The sequence below is a fragment of the Triticum dicoccoides genome, chromosome 5B, assembly GCF_002162155.2.
Source record: "Triticum dicoccoides isolate Atlit2015 ecotype Zavitan chromosome 5B, WEW_v2.0, whole genome shotgun sequence".
Classification (NCBI taxonomy): Eukaryota; Viridiplantae; Streptophyta; class Magnoliopsida; order Poales; family Poaceae; genus Triticum; species Triticum dicoccoides.
In genome coordinates this window covers 42,879,677-42,886,933 of record NC_041389.1, presented here as the reverse complement: position 1 = coordinate 42,886,933, position 7,257 = coordinate 42,879,677, and positions in this window count along the sequence as shown.

The window sequence follows — 7,257 nt, the reverse complement described above, 5'->3', positions numbered from 1 at the left end:
GGCTCCTGTTCATCCAGCCTCCACCGCGCGCTCATCCACCTGCTACTATTCAACCAGCCCTCTCCATGGCGTCCTGTTCAACCACCCCTCCACGGGCTACTGTTCATCCAGCCCTCCACCAGATACTGTTCAACCTTCCCTCCACGGGGTCCTATTCATCCAGCCGTCCACGGGGTCCTGTTCATCCATGCCCAACCGGCTCGATCGATCGGGGTCCTGTTCATCAAGAGGCAACAACACGGCGTCTTATTCATCCACCCCCATCTGGAACTGTTCATCCAAACCCCCCAACAACGCTCACTGTTCATCAAGGGAAGGAGGCAGCATGGGTCGATCGGCTTTAGTTAGCAGCAGTAGCAAAGGAATCACACGGGTTCAGTTAACAGCAAGGGATCGATCGCTCGGGTTCAGTAACGTAGCTAGTGCAATCGCTCGGGTTCAGTTAGAGCCCAACACCTCGCACACACGCGCGTATGTGTACGAGAGAAACACACATCGCTCGGCCCCCGACCATCTACTGTAATCGGGAACTCCCCAAAATTTTCCTCGCCCTCACTTCTACCACGTTTTTTTGGCCCAAAGAATGTCATGCAGCCGCGTCTCCGGCCCACCCAGGAAGAAAAGCCCATTTTCTGTCATGATTTTTTGTCATAGAAGTAGGAGCCCACCACATCTATGATGATAGCAGGTTTTGTCACAATTATCGTCATAGAAGTGTCATAAGCATGACAGGAAAAAAATTTGTTCGGCCCAAAATGTCACGGATGTGTCTTTTTTTGTATTGGATAATCTTCCCTGCACGGGTGCACCATGTTACCCAACACACTTGATTACTCTGGTCGGACACACTTTTCTTGGTCAATGCCCGGCCTCGGAAGATCAACACGTCACAGCCCTACCTAGGCTCAACAGAGAGGTTCCCGCCGGTCTACATCCTAAGCACTCTGGGGTCTTGGGCCCATCGCCCGCAGCACTCTGGGTCGTTGCGAGCAGGGTGGATACCAGCACCGCCTCGGATGCCAGCACGATCCGACCATGCCACACTGCTGAACTGGACGGCTGACAAAGTTTCGGCTAATACTGCGACGTCGAGGCCCATAACTATTCTCGCGTGGTGGTTAGTGCGTAAAGGCCAAAGGCCAACTCAGAACCAATACTCAAACCTGTTAGTGCATTGGGACCTCGCGGAGACGAGCAGAGACTCACGATAATGTGACCCCGTCGCCCCGTCTCGTGGACTTACGGCTAGGGCCAAGACTGCCCGGTCATGCCACGTGGAAAACTCGCGGGTGCTCTCCGGGCCCGCCCGACTTTCACATCAACTCACAGGTACCCCTCAGGGCCGACCCGACTTCAACAACGGTCTCAAGTAAAGTCCGGGTAACCGTGTGTCCAAACATCAAGGGGAAAACCCGAGGAATCACCCTCGGTGGATTCCACTTGATGTAATCGTTAAGGTGAATGTAAGAGGAACCACCCTCGAGGTTCAAACTTGAGGGGTTGCATGACAGAGTCGTATCGGGAGTGGTCAAGGAGGAATCACCCCCGATGACCACGACCGGATAGCTATTCTACAGAGTTATCATCAGGAGTGCGTTACGAGGTATCACCCTCGGCACTCGATAGTATCTCTGCAGAGTCGGGCAACAAAGGGGGTGGGATATGATGTGAGGTGTCGGGCTCTGGTCGTCGATCACGTTGACCGAGTCATCGATGATGAAGTAGGGGCAACAAGGACAAGGTGGGGGTCACTGATGGAGCACTAGCCAACCTATACTAAGCAGTTTAGGATGAGCATGTAGGTATCAATAAGTAGGTACAAAAACAGGCTATACATCAGAATATGATCATTATATTAAAGTAGCAAAATCAAATGCAAGCATGAAAGTATGGAATAGGTGATATCGGGATGATCAAAGGGGGGGCTTGCCTGGAAGCTTCGCTGAAAAGGGGTAGAAGTGTCGTCGGTGACGTAGTCGATCACAGGGGCATCAGCAGCGGTCTCGGGGTCTACCTGAGAGAAGAGGGGGGGGACAATAAATACGCGCAAACATATGCATAACAAGACAATAAGCGGGGCTAGAGGTGTTCTAACGCAGTGTTAGGTGATACTGGTGAAGGGAGGAAACATCGGGGAAAGTTTTCCCGGTTCCAGACGTCTATTAGACAGATGAACCGGAGGGGAAAGATTTGATGTTCTCTATGCTAGGGACGTGTGACGGATGAACGGACCACGTATTTGCATTTGTATCGTCGTTCTGAGCAATTTTCATGTACAAAGTTTTTCGATCCAAGTTACAGATTATTTTATATGATTTTTCAAAGTTTTAAACAACATTCTGAAATTATTATTAATTTGAAAATAAAACAGCAAAATACTTTTGTCACCCAGTGCTATTGTAGTCACAGAGTATGACAGTGGGGCTGGGTTGACCTAGTCAACAATTGACTAGTCAACAAATGAATAGTGTAGAGCGGCCACATGTCATTGACTTAGACTTTTATTTAATTTGCTTTTTCTTTAAACTAATAGTGGGTCCACATGTCATTCTCACATGTGTTAAATAAATCATCCAGCTAATTTAATGAGGCGGAGGGGGTCCCACTAGTAACAAACATAACCAATCTAATCTAATCCTAATTAATCTAAACTAGCAGCCAGCCCATCTAGCAGTGGCCGAGCTGGCTCGGCCACTTGCGTGCACACGCTCATGCTCGTAACCATGGCCGAGCCATGGCCATGGCACAGCCGGCCAGCAGCAGCCAGGGCCGGTCCATACATATGCAGGGCCCTGGGGCGAGACGACAAAATGGGGCCCTTGTGAACAAATAAAAATTCAGAATATATTGTATTTCAAAAGCATTTGCATAACTCAATATCATTCAATAATTCAAGTCTTTTGAGCTAAGTAAGAAGCCAAATATACTTCTCAACACTTAAGTTCTTCAAAGAACTATTGTTTCTATAAAAATGTCAATTGAATCTTTCTCAGATTCTACCAGGTCAACTCTCAGTTTTTTTCACTTCCTTTTCTCACTTATAAACATTTTTTAGAAGACATGTCACCAAATAGTTATAGAAAAATAGTCAATACAAGGAACAAAAACACCTGAATATGGGCATATGGCTTGATGTCGAATTGTCTATGCAGCTTCCCAGATCTGCAAAGCTGCAACACTCATTCCCCGCCCCCCTTCTCATCCCTGGATCTAATGAAGCTTTGAAGAGTAGGCCAGCAGAAGAGCAGGAACTAGGAATATAAGAATTGGAGATGTCCGATGGAGCAATCAGAGGCGAAGAGGCAGGCTATTTAACAGCGAATGAAAAGAGTACTTGATTAGGCGAAGGAGAGAGACATACCATCTCTGATGCGGTGATGCCTCAAACATCTATTTGATGGGGAACATTGAGTATGCAAACAGAGATGAGTGGGGGAAGGGAATAGCACCATCGGTCTCAATTAATGGATGCACGGGAGCGGCACATCGAATTTGGAAGTGCACAGGAGCGGCGACGCTGTTCTCTTAGATCGGAAAATTGGGGGGAGGAGCCGAGGCGACGAGGAGACTGGAGGAGATCGATGGAGCGCTCCAGCAGCATAGCAAACTAGCGATCGATTATTTCGGTCCGTGAGTGCTAAGCTACGTGGTGGGCTTGGGCTTACTTTTATTTCCTCTTAATTTTTTCTAGACCTAAAGAAGATACTACCTGGGCTTGGGCCCCTACGTCCCAGGGGCCCAGGGCGGTCGCCCCATTGCCCCGGCCTATGGGCCGGCCCTGGCAGCAGCATGCGACTAGCGCAGCAGCAGGCAGCAGGAGCAGCGACATCAGAAGGTGACAGCGACAGCAGGCCAAAGCAGCGCGGAGCAGGGGCGAGCGGCGGTGGTGACCAAGCAGCAGCACACAGCGGCCAGCAAGCAGAGAATCAGCAGCGCCAAGGCAGCAGCAGAGCAACGACAAGCGGCGGCCACGGCGACATCCTGGGCTGCGCGCGCGAATGGGACGGCCGGGGCCGCGGGAGCGCGGGCGCGGCCACGGCGAGCTCTGGCCACGGCGGCTACGTTCGGGGGGGCGTCTACCGCGATGGACTCGAAGGAAAAACAGGCGGAATCGACGCGGTGCCAACCGGGGAGGATGTAGGCGAGCTCGAGGGGGGTTGGGGGCCGGAATAGCGGGATCTGGCGACGGGCGACGGCGACCGTGGCGGAGAAGACCGACGATGGCGAGGGGTACGGGGCGCCTCCGCTCCAATCAACGCCCGGGACGGATGAATACGGCCACGCTGGAGCTCCTGGATGTGCTCCGGAGCGCCGACATCGACGGTGGCCGCGGTAGCAACGGCGAGAAGCTCGGTCACCGCGGAGCTCTCCAGCCCAAAATCGAGCAGAAGAGGGAGGGGGCCGAGGGGGAAACAAAGGGGAAAGAAGGAGGGCGAGCTAGGGTTTCGCCGGGGTGCAGTTGTAGGGGGTTTGGGGGCCTGGATGCCCTCCACGCATCCATGGCAGCCATGGATGGCTGCCACGCCTCCCCTTTCTCCTGTAGCGAGGATGAAGGAGATGCGAGGTGGGCTGGGCCAGCCATTCGGCTAGATGGGCCAAAGGTTCAGTAGTTTAGGCCCCCTCTTACTTTCCCTTTTGTGTTCTTTTCTTTCTGTTTTACAAATAGTTGGACCAAAAACGAATTTTGTTATAAATAAAACTTGGCACATAATTCACGCAAAACATTTGTGGTGTTGCACAAAAAAATTTGGAGTCAAGTGAAGCAATTCAAGTTTATATTTGAATTTAGACGTGCTTATTTAATCCTGTTGATGTACTAAAATATTCCTAGGGAAAATTAAAATTCCATTTAATGTTGGTTCCTACATGTTAATTACTTGGAGAATATCTTCAACCCATCAAATATTTTAGTGTTGCAGTTTGGAGAAATATTAATTTTGACTTTATTGTAAATTTTGAATTGAACTCGGTTTGGATCAAAGTGAGGTTTGGCAAATTTTTAATTATGATGACCTGGCATCATTAACAGGGGTTTACTGTAAGATAACTATCGGGGTGTTACAGTTATTGCCCCGGCCCGGTCGGAACCAGCTAGGTAAAAACAGCCGACCGACCGGTCGAACCACATCTCTCTCCCTGAAGCTCTCTCCTCTCTATACATAGGAGGCGGTGGTAATGGCGGCTGTGGATCCAAACTCCGGCGGCGATTCATTTGGCGGCTAACCTCCTTAGTGGTTGGGGGCCGCGGCAACCTGTCGAGGTCGTTCCCTGGCTAGGCAGCTCTAGCTTTGCAGCGCAACAGCCTGAATCCGAGCCATCCTAGGAGTTGGCAGCGGCTCCACCACCGTCGATGACAAGAAGTTCCCCTTACGGCTGGCGCAAGCTTCCTCGTGCGGGAGGTGGCAGGTACAACATCTCTTCTTCTTTTTCAGTTTTATTGACATTAGTAATTATGATGTATTTTAGGTGAGTATCCCAGAATGTATGATAACAAAGTAATTACAAATTGGTAGGAACTTTATCATTGTGCATTATTTATAATAATTCTTTCAATATTTGTCCAATATTGATGACCCAAAATGAGGAATTTGGTTCCATTTCCAAGCCAGAGATTGTGTGGTTAGAAATTTAGGACAGTATAACCGAGCCTCAAGCGAGCTCTCTCACGTCCTCAGCATTTCCAGCATTCAGATTCGCGTTAGATTAGTTTTTGGCCATCAGATATTCCTCTTTTTTTTGAAGGAAGTCAGATATTCCTCTAAGCGGCAGCTAACCGCGATCTGGGCTGGTTGTCCTAATAAGCCGCTATTCTGGAATCTTTTTCGAATGCCTGCGGTTAATGGGGCTTCTACGCGCAGCCCATTTAGCTAGAAACTGCTCCGACGCTCCGCTATGAAAAAATGTTCGCTCAAACTGGAGGAAACGGATCTGTGGCGACGCTGGATACAGGGATGCCGGCGGCGCGGGCTATCCGCGATGGGATCCAACGTCTGCTGGTCTTCTCAGTGGATCGAGCCGAGGCGCTCAAGGAGATCTAAGGAGTGCGGCCTTCTCAGTGGATCCGGCCGAGACGCGCGAGGGCATCTTCCTAGGATTCGGGCGGCGCCGGCGATGGCGCGCAAGCCGTGCACGAGGCCACGACGACTCCACAAAGACTGCCCTGCTCTCCCCGACCCTCGATCGCGTGCTCTCCGAGCTCCAACCCCTTCGCTCCATGCTCGCCGCGTCGCTACCCTCCCCATGACCATGGCGATGATGTGAGTTTCGCCACTCTCAAGCCTTTTTCCCCTCCCCTCTCCTATTGCCTCGTCAGCTGCGAGCCAATCTTCCCTCTTTCCTAGATCTCATCCACCACTAATTCTTCATCTGCTCTTAGAATCTGTTATGATTTACAGTCTTCTCTCTACTCCAAAATGAATGCAGTTCTCGGATTCGAGGTGGGTTGTGCTTGGTGCCTGGATGGGTTGGTTCTGCTCGGTTGTAAGGTGGGTCATCAAAAGTATGAAGCAACAATAGTATTTTCCAGTTCTTATGCAAAACTGTGACTATCGGAATTGTAAATCTGAATTTTTTTTCTCAATAGAATTTGCCTTTTGTGTTGACTAGATGCAAGAGTGTTGTTTATTTAGCTCATAAAGTGTTTGCTTCATGTTCCTAAACTTGGCCTTAATAGATGTTGGTCATTGTATTTTAAGAGGTGTACACTAATTGTTGGACAAAGCTCTTTCCATTTTCTATGAGAATTCAACCTTTTGCTTAGCCCAGTGTATCATATTGACTGCGCGCAAGAGATGTACCTTACATTCAGTATTAAACTATTAATAATAGTGCACACTCACACCTTGACGTTGATTGTTGCCGCTGCTATAAACTTGAGATTCTCCGCATAATATTCTCTTCCCTGCATATACGTAGCACTGAATTTCTAGGTTGAGAAATTATTTATGAGAGAAAGATTAAAGCCCGAGTGTAGTCATTTTGATATATAGCGGTCTTTGCATCAGCTCTGCCTGAAGTCCAATCGATCAGTATGTTTTCCTCCTATTTTTGGAACCATTTGTATGTTGATCCAGTTTGGAGAATATATCCTACGTGAGGAAGATGATGTTTCAAGTGCCAAATGAAGACAATAACTAATAAGATGGCTTTTATTTTAATTGTATAGGTCAGCAAATGCAGTAGTTGGTGTGATCGCAGAAAGAAATGTTGAAAAAGCACTCGAGGTTCTTACTTCTAAACAAGGCTCTAACGTGGTGC